Raw genomic sequence first — 17,139 nt, 5'->3', positions numbered from 1 at the left:
AACCATATGTACCCTGTACCCTTCAAGGTCATTGACCCTGAGGTTAAGCTTAGTGGGTCAGTAGTGTCTGACTCGATTATTGCTGACTTGAGCATAACAAAAACTCAGCTGTTTATAGTAGTGCAATGTTTTTTAAACACTCTAAGTGTGGTGCTAGAATTATAAGTATTTTATTAACATTATTTTTTTTTTATCAACACACTGGCCGATTCCCACCAAGGCACGGTGGCCCGAAAAAGAAAAACTTTCACCATCATTCGCTCCATCAATGTCTTGCCAGAAGGGTGCTTTACACTACAGTTTTTAAACTGCAACATTAACACCCTTCAGAGCGAAGGCACTGTACTTCCCATCTCCAGGACTCAAGTCCGGCCTGCCGGTTTCCCTGAATCCCTTCATAAATGTTACTTTGCTCACACTCCAACAGCACGTCAAGTATTAAAAACCATTTGTCTCCATTCACTCCTATCAAACACGCTCACGCATGCCCGCTGGAAGTCCAAGCCCCTCGCACACAAAACCTTTACCCCCTCCCTCCAACCTTTCCTAGGCCGACCCCTACCCCGCCTTCCTTCCACTACAGACTGATACACTCTTGAAGTCATTCTGTTTCGCTCCATTCTCTCTACATGTCCGAACCACCTCAACAACCCTTCCTCACCCCTCTGGACAACAGTTTTGGTAATCCCGCACCTCCTCCTAACTTCCAAACTACGAATTCTCTGCATTATATTCACACCACACATTGCCCTCAGACATGACATCTACACTGCCTCCAGCCTTCTCCTTGCTGCAACATTCATCACCCATGCTTCACACCCATATAAGAGCGTTGGTAAAACTATACTCTCGTACATTCCCCTCTTTGCCTCCAAGGACAAAGTTCTTTGTCTCCACAGACTCCTAAGTGCACCGCTCATCCTTTTCCCCTCATCAATTCTATGGTTTACCTCATCTTTCATAGACCCATCCGCTGACACGTCCACTCCCAAATATCTAAATACATTCACCTCCTCCATACTCTCTCCCTCCAATCTGATATCCAATCTTTCATCACCTAATCTTTTTGTTATCCTCATAACCTTACTCTTTCCTGTATTCACTTTTAATTTTCTTCTTTTGCACATCCTACCAAATTCATCCACCAACCTCTGCAACTTCTCTTCAGAATCTCCCAAGAGCACAGTGTCATCAGCAAAGAGCAACTGTGACAACTCCCACTTTGTGTGAGATTCTTAATCTTTTAACTCCGCGCCTCTTGCCAAGACCCTCACATTTACTTCTCTTACAACCCCATCTATTAATATATTAAACAACCACGGTGACATTATACATCCTTGTCTAAGGCCTACTTTTACTGGGAAATAATCTCCCTCTTTCCTACATACTCTAACTTGAGCCTCACTATCCTCGAAAAACTCTTCACTGCTTTCAGTAACCTACCTCCTACACCATACACTTGCAACATCTGCCACATTGCCCCCCTATCCACCCTGTCATATGCCTTTTCCAAATCCATAAATGCCACATAAACCTCTTTAGCCTTATCTAAATACTGTTCACTTATATGTTTCACTGTATACACCTGGTTCACACACCCCCTACCTTTCCTAAAGCCTCCTTGTTCATCTGCTATCCTATTTTCCATCTTACTCTTAATTCTTTCAATAATAACTCAACCACACACTTCACCAGGTATACTCAACAGACTTATCCCCCCATAATTTTTGCACTTTCTTTTGTCCCCTTTGCCTTTATACAAAGGAACTATGCATGCTCTCTTCCAATCCCTAGGTACCTTACCCTCTTTTACCTGCTTTTAACATTTCTATCTTTATCCCATCAATCCCGGCTGCCTTACCCCCTTTCATTTTACCTACTGCCTCACGAACTTCCCCCACACTCACAACTGGCTCTTCCTCACTCCTACAAGATGTTATTCCTCCTTGCCCTATACACGAAATCACAGCTTCCCTATCTTCATCAACATTCAACAATTCCTCAAAATATTCCCTCCATCTTCCCAATACCTCTAACTCTCCATTTAATAACTCTCCTCTCCTATTTTTAACTGACAAATCCATTTGTTCTCTAGGCTTCCTTACTTGTTAATCTCACTCCAAAACTTTTTCTTATTTACAACAAAATTTGTTGATAACATCTCACCCACTCTCTCACTTGCTCTCTTTTTACATTGCTTCACCACTCTCTTAACCTCTCTCTTTTTCTCCATATACTCTTCCCTCCTTGCATCACTTCTACTTTGTAAAAACTTCTCATATGCTAACTTTTTCTCCCTTACTGCTCTCTTTACATCACCATTCCACCAATCGCTCCTCTTCCCTCCCGCACCCACTTTCCTGTAACCACAAACTTCTGCTGAACACTCTAACACTACATTTTTAAACCTACCCCATACCTCTTCGACCCCATTGCCTATGCTCTCATTAGCCCATCTATTCTCCAATAGCTGTTTATATCTTATCCTAACTGCCTCCTCTTTTAGTTTATAAACCTTCACCTCTCTCTTCCCTGTTGCTTCTATTCTCCTTGTATCCCATCTACCTTTTACTCTCAGTGTAGCTACAACTAAAAAGTGATCTGATATCTCTGTGGCCCCTCTATAAACATGTACATCCTGAAGTCTACTCAACAGTCTTTTATCTACCAATACATAATCCAACAAACTACTGTCATTTTGCCCTACATCATATCTTGTATACTTATTTATCCTCTTTTTCTTAAAATATGTATTACCTATAACTAAATCCCTTTCTATACAAAGTTCAATCAAAGGGCTCCCATTATCATTTACACCCGGCACCCCAAACTTACCTACCACACCCTCTCTAAAAGTTTCTCCTACTTTAGCATTCAGGTCCCCTACCACAATTACTCTCTCACTTGGTTCAAAAGTTCCTATACATTCACTTAACATCTCCCAAAATCTCTCTCTCTCCTCTACATTCCTCTCTTCTCCAGGTGCATACACGCTTATTATGACCCACTTTTCGCATCCAACCTTTACTTTAATCCACATAATCCTTGAATTTACATATTCATATTCTCTTTTCTCCTTCCATAACTGATCCTTCAACATTACTGCTACCCCTTCCTTAGCTCTAACTCTCTCAGATACTCCAGATTTAATCCCATTTATTTACTGCCACCGAAAGTCCCCTACCCCCTTCAGCTTTGTTTTGCTTAGGGCCAGGACATCCAACTTCTTTTTATTCATAACATCAGCAATCATCTGTTTCTTGTCATCTGCACTACATCCACGCACATTCAAGCATCCCAGTTTAATAAAGTTTTTCTTCTTCTCTTTTTTAGTACAGTGGAACCTCAAATTTCGAACTTAATCCGTTCCAGGAGCTAGTTCTAAATTCGAAAAGTCTGAAATTCGAAGCAATATTTCCCATATGAAATAATGGAAATACAATTAATCCGTTCCAGAAACCCAAAAATATTCACCAAAAAAATACATTTTATAGAGATTAATTACAGTTTTACATACACACAACAAATGCTATAGTCTTTAATTATGTAAAGTAATATAAAATAACATTTTTACTTACCTTTATTGAAGATTGGTGATGGCATCTGGAAGATAGGGAGGAGGAGAGAGGGAGTTGGGGTTATTGTTTGGAAGGAGAATCCCCCTCCATGAGGACTTCTGGCATCAAAGCCCTCTCTGGGGTTGCTTCCCTTCTCTGTATTTTAATGCCACTAGGACCAGCTTGAGAGTCATTGGACCCCTGTCTCACAAAATAACTGTCTACAGTCCTCTGTTTCTGTCTCACAAAATAACTCCACAGTCGTCTGTTTCTGTCTCAAAAAATAACTGTCCACAGTCGTCTGTTTCTGTCTCACAAAATAACTCCACAGTCATCTGTTTCTGTCTCACAAAGTAACTGTCCACAGTCGTCTGTCTCACAAAATAACTCCACAGTCGTCTGTTTCTGTCTCACAAAATAACTCCACAGTCGTCTGTTTCTGTCTCACAAAATAACTCCACAGTCGTCTGTTTCTGTCTCACAAAATAACTGTCCACAGTCGTCTGTTTCTGTCTCACAAAATAACTGTCCAAAATCGTCTGTTTGTCTCACAAGATAACTCCACAGTCATCTGTTTCTGTCTCACAAAATAACTCCACAGTCGTCTGTTTCTGTCTCACATAATAAGTGTCCACAGTCATCTGTTTCTGTCTCACAAAATATCTGTCCACAATCGTCTGTTTGTCTCACAAAATAACTCCACAGTCGTCTGTTTCTGTCTCACAAAATAACTCCACAGTCGTCTGTTTCTGTCTCACAAAATAACTGTCCACAGTCGTCTGTTTCTTTCTCACAAAATAACTGTCCACAGTCCTCTGTACATCCTGGCAAGCTCAACAAGTCTCACACCAATGTCATACTTCTGTATTATTTCCTTCTTCACAGCTATGGTGTTTCTCACTTTCTTTACCACAGGGGTACCGCTAGCAAGTTTCTTTGGGCCCATGGCAGCTTATTTCACAGCCCCACAAGCACTAAACACAATTAAATAATCGTAAAACGTGTGAATGAGAGCGCAGGTTAGTGTTCACTCAAGCATAAACAAAGCTAGACTGCTCACGGTGCCTGCGCGGGGACACGGACAGAGCGGGCCAGCGGACAGGTCCCGTACCCGGTGGTCCGAAAATAGGGGCGCGTTCGATAATAGGGACACAGTTTGTCCGAAAAAATGGTCTTATTTTCGAAACATTCGATATGTGATATGTTCGATTTTTGAGGTTCCACTGTAAATGTCTACAGGAGAAGGGGTTACTAGCCCATCGCTCCCGGCATTTTAGTCGCCTCATACGACACGCATGGCTTGCAGAGGAAAGATTCTTTTCCACTTCCCCATGGACAATAGAAGAAATAAAGAACAAGAGCTATTTAGAAAAAGGCGAAAAACCTAGATGTATGTATATATATATGCATGTGCGTGTCTGTGAAGTGTGACCAAAGTGTAAGTAGGAGTAGCAAGATATCCCTGTTATCTAGCGTGTTTATGAGACAGAAAAAGACACCAGCAATCCTACCATCATGCAAAACAGTTACAGGTTTCTGTTTCACAGTCATCTGGCAGGATGGTAGTACTTCCCTGGGTGGTTGCTGTCTACCAACCTACTATTCACATAGTATTCACATTAAAATGGCTTGTTTGAAAACTCGGTTTCACTCTTTACAGACTAAGACTACACAATTAGAAAATCTGATGTCAGTTTGTATAGGGTTAACTCAAGATACAAACATAGAGTTTGACGATTTTGAGGTAAAATTGGAATTACTTACACAGGGTCTGGAAATAATTAATTCAGATTATGGAAAATATGACAGTAAATTCCTAGAATCAAATCCATCTGAGGATGATATTAAAAATGTTTTGGATACTTTTAGTGATCAACAATTAAGGTGGAAAGGAGAACAGGCTACCTGCCGCAAAGCTGTCACAGAGAGCTACTGTAACTAGTGGTCAAACACCTGTTATACCTGAAACTACAACTGCCACAACAGGTGTCCCATTACCAAGCTTACCTACCTTGCCATTGCCTATTTTCCAAGGCAATTATCAAATAGCCTTACATGTCTTAGCAGACAATTACCTTGATGCTGACAAGGCCAGGGTTAACCCGTAAACAGTCCAAACGTATATATACGTTTTTACCGCTAGTGCCCCAAACGTATATATTTTTTTGTAATACATTCAACAATGCCACGATAAGCCTGAGTCACCTAGACATGAGAGAATGGATGTGCACATTCACTGTGTGCCATATTAAAATAATTGGGGATGCCTGGGTACCATGTGCTCTTTTTTCCTATTAAAAAAAAAACAATTTTTTTTCTCAAAAAAAAAAAAAGTTGGGGCACTATGGGAGAGAACGTATATATACGTTTGGACCATTTACGGGTTAAACATGCAGTCTTAATATCAAGCTTGAAGCTACCCAAACATTGTTTTTCAGACTTACAGTCATTTAGGATCACAGACAATAGTCTCAGATCTCAAGGTGCTAAATATGACCTAAGGCAATGTGATTGGTTTATCAGTGGTATTGTACAGGATAAGCTGTCACCAGAAACTATTGAACGATTAAATATTATGTTCAATAAATGCTATTTTACTTGAGAAGAAACTAGCAATGGTTTACAAGCAATAGTTTCTTGCATGCAAGCGATGAGACAAGATGAAACATCCACAAATCCTGTGGATAACAAACCTTCAACTTAGTATAAAAAGAGTATACCTACTCCCACTAAACCACATAATGGGAACTCCCATGTAGGCATTTATCAAGCTGTGAATACAATAGACAGTAAACAGACTGTCACACATAAATGTACTCCAAAATGTGTACTTTGTGATGGATCATATTGGGCACAGTATTGTAGTCAACACACAACAATGAAGACATAGAAACAACATACTCATTAGCTGAAAAGGTGCACCACATGTTTAGGAGAACACAGGGGAGGTAAATGCTCACTGAAGAAGTGTTTTAAATGCAAGGGCATGCATCGTACAGCATTATGCCCAAATAATTTTGCTGAACAGCAGAAGACTTCCACAGAAGTAGGAAGTCAGCAAGCAACAGCATTAAATGTGAGAGATAAGTTTAAAGCGACTGCTCTCCCAATAGCTCGACTTGAGTTATCTAATAAATTACACAAAACCAATGTGCTAACACTATTTGATCAAGGCTCACAAAGATCCTTCATAGGAAGAACGGTGTTACATAAAATGAATAAACAACCTTATGCCAAAGTACAGTTAGATATAGCTGTTTTTTTCCAAAATTCTGGTAAACAGACATCTGACCTAGCCAGATTCACTATCGGTCTAGGAAACAAGAAATAGACAGTAGAAGCTGTGGTAGTAGATGATTTGCCTAAGTCTGTGCAGATCCAGGGATTAAAGAAAACAGTTGTAGCGCTGAAAGCAGCTAAGGTCAAGTTAGCCTGTCCTGACATACAGACGGACACTATTAGTAAGTAAACATGATGTTCACTTGCTGAAAACAGCAGGAGGCCACATGATATGTGGTCCCATTCCCTCTCAAAGTGGGAAAGAAGCTGATATTGATTCAGTGGAAAATGTACTAGTAACAAGAATAACCGCTGATCATGTACCACAGCAAAAACTATCATTACTGGAAAAAATGAATGAACCAGTTGACAAGCTGCGGGATTTACATCCGATACCTATTGATGTAAGTAAACTAAGCTCACAAGAGTCTCAGACTTATAAGCAATATTTGGACACTGTCAAATATGAAGAAGGACAGCATTGGGTTAAGTTACCATGGAAATTAAATCCACCACATCTGCCTAGTAATTATCACATGGCTTTTGGAAAAATGAAAGTACAAATACATGAGCTTAGGAACAATCCAGAGCTACTGACTGTCTATGATAATATCATACAAGAACAGTTGGACAATAAATTCATTGAGGAAGTAGTCGAAGATAAGTTGAAGATAGAAGCTCATTATCTCCCGCACCATGGAGTCAGAAAAGATTCTGAAATCACTCCACTATGTGTTGTATATAATTGCAGCGCACGTGCAAATAAAGATGTAGCAAGTCTTAATGACTGTTTGGAGACATGCTTATGAAATTTCACACAAACCCATATGCCTACATGGCTGATATTTCCAAAGCTTCCCTAAGATAAATAACAAAAAAAGGCACAATACGACCTAAGAGTCGGACTACAAGAAATAGATACAGATTATACTCGATTCTTGTGGCCTGAAAATCCACATGATCCTCAAAGTCCTGTGAAAACTTATCGTTTCAGATCAGCATTATTTGGTGCAACATCCTCTCCATTCTTACTAGAAGCTACTCTAAATACACATTTGAAGAAATCTGAAAGTCCCTTCAAAGAGATCTTAAAGAAAAGTTTCTATGTGGACAATCTTCAAGGTACTGTGAATAAAGAGGAGGATTTGAAATCCTTATACAGAGAAGCTAACAAGGAGATGAAAGAAGCAAATATGCCTCTAAGGATGTGGAATACAAATTCAATGCAATTAAGGGAACGTATCAAAGAAGATTTCCCTGAAACTGAAATTCCTGATTGCAACAATATGCTGGGACTTAATTGGAACACACATGAAGACACTTTGAGTCTCAAAAGGATAAACAATAAATCATGCAGTACACTCACCAAACATAGTTTACTGTCAGAGGTATCACAATGTTTTCATCCTCTAGGACGTGTCTCACCAATTACCATAAAAGGTAAAATGCTTATGCAAGATCCATGGAAGCTCAAAATCGGAAGGGATGACAACTTGCCTCTAGAAATGAGTCAAGCATGGGATGAAATATCCACGGAGTTTAAACAACTTTATCAAATTCAATTTCCCAGACAAATAGTTCATGAGGGAAAAAGTACACATTACATGTGTTTTGTAATGCGTCAACCAGAGGTTATGGCACTGTAGCTTACATGAGTAATGCTGAAGGAAGTACACTAATTACTTCAAATGCCAGGGTTGCACCCTTGAAGGTCAGAACAGTACCACAATTGGAACTGACAGCACTCTATGTAGGTACAAAATTAGCTGTCTATCTCAACAAAGTACTTGATCATCTCACTATTGAAAAAACCGTGATCTGGAGTGATAATGAAGAAGTTCTCCAGTGGTTAAGAAATAAGAGTAAGTTGGTCTATGTACAGAATAGAGTAGCAGAAATAAAAGAGATGCAGAGAAATTATCTCTTTCTCCATGTCTCTACCCAAGAGAATCCAGCTGACATGTTGTCACGTGGTGTCCCACTCAAGAAATCTGTGGATAATAGATTATGGCTCCAAGGACCGAACTGACTCTCTAATGAAAATAACTGGCCTCAGCAAAAAGCTCACATTATGCCAGAAGAAACAGACTACTTGAACACAGCAGAAATCTGTGTAAATACTGCAGACACATAAAGGATCACTTGGACAACGAAATATGGATCCCAGGTTACAACCTATACAGATGTGACAGAGTGAACAGGCAAAAGGGGGGGGGTTGGCCTGTACATTGCAGAGTCACTTGTTTGCACAGAACTGCTTAACCCTTTGACTGTTTTCGACGTATAAATACGTCTTACGAGCCAATGTTTCTGACGTATATATACTCAATAATTCTAGCGGCTTCAAATCAAGTGGGAGAAAGCTGGTAGGCCCACATGTGAGAGAATGGGTCTGTGTGGTCAGTGTGCACCACATAAAAAAAATCCTGCAGCACACATTGCGTAATGAGAAAAAAAAAACTCTGATCGTTTTTTTGGAATAAAATGGCGACTTTGAGGTGTATTTTCGTATAGTATTTATCGTTGTATTCGCGTTTTCATGGTCTTAGGTGATAAAATGGAAAACATATTACAGAAATAGAGATGATTTTCCTTACTTTTATGATGAAAACGACCTTGAAACTGAGCTCAAAGTAGCGGAAATGTTCGATTTTTACCAATGTTCAAGAGTAAATAAATCACACCACACGTCCAATACACATCAACTGGGGAGTCTAATATTCTTTCACTAGTGCGCTGATATTATTTATACCATTTTTACAATAATGCAGTCGTCTGCATAACAGTAAATTTTGTATTTTTTTGTATGAATAAAAAATCAAAATAGAAAGCAATAATAATATAAGAGGGGCCTAGAGATGTGACTAATGAACAGAGCATATGTTATTTTAGTGCCACGAATGTCTAACTTGTTTATTCTGGACCCTATTTTGAAATTGGCATCTTTTTTATTTTGCGTGAAATTGGCCAAATTGCCAATTTCTGACCACCATATTGGGTAGTCCAAATTAGTAAATGGGAGGTTTCTTTTACTCAGCTGATAGATAAAATGGAGTTCTAAAGAAATAGCTATGAGTTTGGTCAACTGGAACACTGGAATTGGCTGAAAATTGGGCTCAAAGTCGGCGAAATCGCCGATACGCATATGTCGCCGAGACCGCTAACTTTGCGAGAGCATAATTCCACGAGTTTTCGACCAAATTTCGAACTTTTGGTGTCATTACCATCGGGAAAAGATTCTCTATCATTTCATAAGAAAAAATAATTTTTTTTTTTTTCAAAAATTGAGCGACATAGAATGACAGTTTCAGAGAGGGGCCTGAAACAGTCAAAGGGTTAATGCCTCAAATGACGTAGTGGAAGTTTTAGCAGTAAAGGTCGAGAACCAAAACCTAGTCATTGTGGTAGTCTACAAGCCTCCGGATGCAACATTCCAGCAATTCCAGGAACAGCTGTTAAAAATTGACCACTGTCTGGAAAACCTTCCAGCTCCTGCACCCAACATCTTGCTCCTGGGGGATTTCAACTTAAGGCACCTAAAATGGAGGAATATAGCAAATAATATTGTTGCAGTAATAACACCAGGAGGCAGCTCTGATGAAAACTCACACTCACACGAGCTTTTAAATCTCTGCACAAAATTCAATTTAAACCAGCAAATAATAGAGCCTACTAGACTGGAGAATACACTAGACCTCATATTCACTAACAATGATGATCTGATAAGAAATGTCACCATATCAAAAACAATATACTCAGATCACAACATAATTGAGGTTCAGACATGTATGCGTGGAGCCCCAGACCGACAAAATGAGACTAGTCACGAGGGAGCATTCACCAAATTCAACTTCAATAACAAAAACATAAAGTGGGACCAAGTAAACCAAGTCCTAACCGATATAAGCTGGGAAGATATACTAAGCAACACAGACCCAAACTTATGCCTAGAACAGATTAACTCGGTGGCACTCGATGTATGCACAAGGCTTATTCCTCTAAGAAAAAGGAGGAGTAGATGTAAAATAGAAAGAGACAGGCGCTCCCTTTACAGGCGACGGAAAAGAATAACAGAGCGGCTAAAAGAGGTCAATATATCTGAAATGCGCAGGGAGACACTGGTCAGAGAAATAGCAAGCATCGAACTTAAGCTAAAAGAATCCTTTAGGAGTCAGGAATCGCGGGAAGAACTAAAAGCTATAAATGAAATCGAAAGAAACCCAAAGTATTTCTTCTCCTATGCCAAACCAAAATCGAGAACAACGCCCAGTATTGGGCCCCTACTTAAACAAGATGGGTCCTACACAGATGACAGCAAGGAAATGAGTGAGCTACTCAAGTCCCAATATGACTCAGTTTTTAGCAAGCCGCTAACCAGACTGAGAGTCGAAGATCAAAATGAATTTTTTATGAGAGAGCCACAAAATTTGATTAACACAAGCCTATCCGATGTTATCCTGACGCCAAATGACTTCGAACAGGCGATAAATGACATGCCCATGCACTCTGCCCCAGGGCCAGACTCATGGAACTCTGTGTTCATCAAGAACTGCAAGAAGCCCCTATCACGAGCCTTTTCCATCCTATGGAGAGGGAGCATGGACACGGGGGTCGTCCCTCAGTTACTAAAAACAACAGACATAGCCCCACTCCACAAAGGGGGCAGTAAAGCAACAGCAAAGAACTACAGACCAATAGCACTAACATCCCATATCATAAAAATCTTTGAAAGGGTCCTAAGAAGCAAGATCACCACCCATCTAGAAACCCATCAGTTACACAACCCAGGGCAACATGGGTTTAGAACAGGTCGCTCCTGTCTGTCTCAACTACTGGATCACTACGACAAGGTCCTAAATGCACTAGAAGACAAAAAGAATGCAGATGTAATATATACAGACTTTGCAAAAGCCTTCGACAAGTGTGACCATGGCGTAATAGCGCACAAAATGCGCGCTAAAGGAATAACAGGAAAAGTCGGTCGATGGATCTATAATTTCCTCACTAACAGAACACAGAGAGTAGTCGTCAACAGAGTAAAGTCCGAGGCAGCTACGGTGAAAAGCTCTGTTCCACAAGGCACAGTACTAGCTCCCATCTTGTTCCTCATCCTCATATCCGACATAGACAAGGATGTCAGCCACAGCACCGTGTCTTCCTTTGCAGATGACACCCGAATCTGCATGACAGTGTCTTCCATTGCAGACACTGCAAGGCTCCAGGCGGACATCAACCAAATCTTTCAGTGGGCTGAAGTTCAACGATGAGAAATTTCAATTACTCAGATATGGTAAACATGAGGAAATTAAATCTTCATCAGAGTACAAAACAAATTCTGGCCACAAAATAGAGCGAAACACCAATGTCAAAGACCTGGGAGTGATTATGTCGGAGGATCTCACCTTCAAGGACCATAACATCGTATCAATCGCATCTGCTAGAAAAATGACAGGATGGATAATGAGAACCTTCAAAACTAGGGAGGCCAAGCCCATGATGACACTCTTCAGGTCACTTGTTCTATCTAGGCTGGAATATTGCTGCACTCTAACAGCACCTTTCAAGGCAGGTGAAATTGCCGACCTAGAAAATGTACAGAGAACTTTCACGGCGCGCATAACGGAGATAAAACACCTCAATTACTGGGAGCGCTTGAGGTTTCTAAACCTGTATTCCCTGGAACGCAGGAGGGAGAGATACATGATTATATACACCTGGAAAATCCTAGAGGGACTAGTACCGAACCTGCACACGAAAATCACTCACTACGAAAGCAAAAGACTTGGCAGACGATGCACCATCCCCCCAATGAAAAGCAGGGGTGTCACTAGCACGTTAAGAGACCATACAATAAGTGTCAGGGGCCCGAGACTGTTCAACTGCCTCCCAGCACACATAAGGGGGATTACCAACAGACCCCTGGCAGTCTTCAAGCTGGCACTGGACAAGCACCTAAAGTCAGTTCCTGATCAGCCGGGCTGTGGCTCGTACGTTGGTTTGCGTGCAGCCAGCAGCAACAGCCTGGTTGATCAGGCGCTGATCCACCAGGAGGCCTGGTCACAGACCGGGCCACGGGGGCGTTGACCCCCGAAACTCTCTCCAGGTAAACTCCAGGTAAACAACAGAAATAGTCATTGATGGATCTAAATACTCATCTTTAGGTAAATTCTTAACCCCTAAACGGTCCAAACATATATATACTTCGTACGAGTAGTGCCCCAAAAGTATTTTTTTTTTTTTTTTTATTATCACACTGGCCGATTCCCACCAAGGCAGGGTGGCCCGAAAAAGAAAAACTTTCACCATCATTCGCTCCATCACTGTCTTGCCAGAAGGATGCTTTACACTACAGTTTTTAAACTGCAACATTAACACCCCTCCTTCAGAGTGCAGGCACTGTACTTCCCATCTCCAGGACTCAAGTCCGGCCTGCCGGTTTCCCTGAATCCCTTCATAAATGTTACTTTGCTCACACTCCAACAGCACGTCAAGTATTAAAAACCATTTGTCTCCATTCACTCCTATCAAACACGCTCACGCATGCCTGCTGGAAGTCCAAGCCCCTCGCACACAAAACCTCCTTTACCCCCTCCCTCCAACCCTTCCTAGGCCGACCCCTACCCCGCCTTCCTTCCACTACAGACTGATACACTCTTGAAGTCATTCTGTTTCGCTCCATTCTCTCTACATGTCCGAACCACCTCAACAACCCTTCCTCAGCCCTCTGGACAACAGTTTTGGTAATCCCGCACCTCCTCCTAACTTCCAAACTACGAATTCTCTGCATTATATTCACACCACACATTGCCCTCAGACATGACATCTCCACTGCCTCCAGCCTTCTCCTCGCTGCAACATTCATCACCCACGCTTCACACCCATATAAGAGCGTTGGTAAAACTATACTCTCATACATTCCCCTCTTTGCCTCCAAGGACAAAGTTCTTTGTCTCCACAGACTCCTAAGTGCACCACTCACTCTTTTTCCCTCATCAATTCTATGATTCACCTCATCTTTCATAGACCCATCCGCTGACACGTCCACTCCCAAATATCTAAATACGTTCACCTCCTCCATACTCTCTCCCTCCAATCTGATATTCAATCTTTCATCACCTAATCTTTTTGTTATCCTCATTACCTTACTCTTTCCTGTATTCACCTTTAATTTTCTTCTTTTGCACACCCTACCAAATTCATCCACCAATCTCTGCAGCTTCTCTTCAGAATCTCCCAAGAGCACAGTGTCATCAGCAAAGAGCAGCTGTGACAACTCCCACTTTGTGTGTGATTCTTTATCTTTTAACTCCACGCCTCTTGCCAAGACCCTCACATTTACTTCTCTTACAACCCCATCTATAAATATATTAAACAACCACGGTGACATCACACATCCTTGTCTAAGGCCTACTTTTACTGGGAAATAATTTCCCTCTTTCCTACATACTCTAACTTGAGCCTCACTATCCTCGTAAAAACTCTTCACTGCTTTCAGTAACCTACCTCCTACACCATACACTTGCAACATCTGCCACATTGCCCCCCTATCCACCCTGTCATACGCCTTTTCCAAATCCATAAATGCCACAAAGACCTCTTTAGCCTTATCTAAATACTGTTCACTTATATGTTTCACTGTAAACACCTGGTCCACACACCCCCTACCTTTCCTGAAGCCTCCTTGTTCATCTGCTATCCTATTCTCCATCTTACTCTTAATTCTTTCAATTATAACTCTACCATACACTTTACCAGGTACACTCAACAGACTTATCCCCCTATAATTTTTGCACTCTCTTTTATCCCCTTTGCCTTTATACAAAGGGACTATGCATGCTCTCTGCCAATCCCTAGGTACCTTACCCTCTTCCATACATTTATTAAATAAGTATATACACGTTTTAATTTTCCTGCCTCTAAATTTGGCACGATTGCCCTGAGATGCCTGGTCAGCAGAGAATGGGTCTTAATACTCAGTATGCACCATATTAAAAAACTCTGGGACCACTTAGTACCTTGTGGGAGCACCAGCTGGAGCAAACCGTGTGGCAAACACCAAGGATTCACTGATGTAATGTCATATTAACACTCCCCTTTTAAGAGTAAAGTGATGGAAAAAAATGGTTTGGTTGTACTCACCTAGTTGTGGTTACAGGGGCTGAGTCACAGCTCCTGGGTCCGCCTCATCAACCAGCTGCTACTCACTCACTCTTCCCGCTCCGTGAGCTTTATTATACCTCTTCTTAGTTATGTATGGATCTTGCCTCCATTACATCACTACCCAGACTATTCCACTTCCTGACAACTCCATGACTGAAGAAATACTTCCCAACATCCCTGTGATTCATCTGAGTCTTCAACTTCCAACTGTGATCCCTTGTTGCTGTGTCCCATCTCTGGAACATCCTGTCTCTGTCCACCTTGTCTATACCTCTCAGTATTTTATATGTCATTATCATATCCCCCCCTATCTCTCCTGTCCCCAAGTGTCATCAGGTTGATTTCCCTAAGCTTCTCCTCGTAGGACATACCCCTTAGCTCTGGGACTAGTCTTGCTGCAAACCTTTGCACTTTCTCTAGTTTCCTTACATGCTTGGCTAGGTGAGGGTTCCAAACTGTTGAACCAACATGAGGCAGTTAACAACTGAGCTACAAACAACACTATGAAGTAAACGATATACCAGCTCCACCCTGGTAAATTATGTTTTACTCGGCACAAAACATGAATATAATAATGTGCAGCAATCACTCAACACAAATTAGCACTGAAAGATTTTTTTCAGAATCTGGGTACACAGAATACATTTTTATTTTTTATAATAGTAATGAGAGCACAAAGGTGTTACTGGTACATAAAGTAAGTAAGTTTATTCAGGTATACACAAATACAGTTACATAGAATTATCATACATAGCAGCATATGTGTAGAGAACCTGGGATAACCCAAAAAAAGCCAGAGTGACTTATTTCCATTTCTAGTACACTAGAGTTAACCTTGGATGACTCAATATTGTCAACGGTGTGACCTATATTGATATTAAGGAAAATATAGCAAATGAGTTAATATTCCATTAAAATTCTTGTCTACCTGAGATACGTAAAACAGATAAGTTGCATGTACTCACCAGTTATCTCTACAGCTGTGTTCTAGAGGATACATGAATCACTTGAATATTCTCTATGACAATACAAGAATCACCTGGTCTTTCTTGAGGATATATGTATCACTTGAAGGTCCTTGAGGATACATTTATCACTTGAGGGTCCTTCAGGATACATATATCACTTGAAGGTCATTAAGAATACGTGTATCATTTGAAAGTCCTTCTTGAGGAAACTTGTATCACCTGAAGGTCGTCCCTGAGGATACTTGTATCACCTACAATACCTTCCTAAGGCTACACCAGCCGCAGCTTCACTGTTGTTGTTGTTGTTGTTGTTGTTGCAGGTTTTGAGGGTCACTACAACTTACACCTTATAGAGCCTCTGGCCTCCAGTGTCCAGGACAGAAACATCACCTTATCTAGGTGGTTGTTAGGAAGGAAGTGACTACCCTCACTCAAAATTAAAACGGAAAAAAAACGATCTAGTTTCTCAGGTTGTCCTTATCCCAAATCCTAACAAAGCGATACGACTACACTGCGTCTGAGGTAGTAACCGGCTCCTTTATGGCCGTAAAAATCCCCAGAGTGGTAATGGAAACTTGATTTATTTATTTATTTATTTATTTATTTATTTAGTAATTTGAGCATACATACAGAGGTACAAAAAAATACAGGTAAGAGCAGCATGCCAAAGCCACTTATATGCATAGCATTACGGGCTGGCTTAAAATTAACTTAAGATTAACTAAGCACCCCAATGGAAATAAGTCACCCTGTCTGACTTTTTTGGGTTATCCTAGGTTCTCTACACATATGCTGCTATGTATGATAATTCTATGTAACTGTATTTGTGTATACCTGAATAAACTTACTTACTTACTTACTTACTTACTTACTTACCCTTTAGCTACTTCTCTGCACATATTCTGTGTTCTGTTCAAGATTGATGGACTGACGACATAGACTCAAGGTTGAGGGACTTATTACCTCATTCTCTTCCTGTTCTTCAAGATTCTTCTTTGTATGGACTGATGAAACCACTGTGTGGTGAAACGTTTCCTCAACGAAGATACCCAAGAGTTGAACATGTGTCTAATTTATTAACATGTAGGTTCTTTTTACCATACAGGATGGGTATGGGGTGCATAATAAACATATTAAACTAACTTTACCATTCGTCTACAATTGGGGGCTACAAG

At 40.8% G+C, this 17,139-nt stretch overlaps 1 protein-coding gene across 6 annotated transcripts in view; it reads right to left on the bottom strand.

Annotated features, from left to right (window-relative positions):
• The window catches only part of LOC138852422 (zinc finger protein 84-like), a 75,895-nt gene extending 59,600 nt beyond the window's left edge, over positions 1–16,295 (bottom strand). For all 6 annotated transcript variants that reach the window (XR_011391743.1, XM_070083061.1, XM_070083060.1 and 3 more), the window contains exon 1: positions 15,962–16,295. The gene's annotated coding sequence lies outside the window, so the exon portion shown is untranslated. The remainder of the gene's footprint in view (positions 1–15,961) is intronic.
• Between the last annotated feature and the right edge of the window lie 844 nt (positions 16,296–17,139).

This window comes from Cherax quadricarinatus, chromosome 8 (assembly GCF_038502225.1).
Source record: "Cherax quadricarinatus isolate ZL_2023a chromosome 8, ASM3850222v1, whole genome shotgun sequence".
Classification (NCBI taxonomy): Eukaryota; Metazoa; Arthropoda; class Malacostraca; order Decapoda; family Parastacidae; genus Cherax; species Cherax quadricarinatus.
Note: the sequence above shows the minus strand (reverse complement) of the source record. Positions and strands in the feature narration are given on the sequence as shown.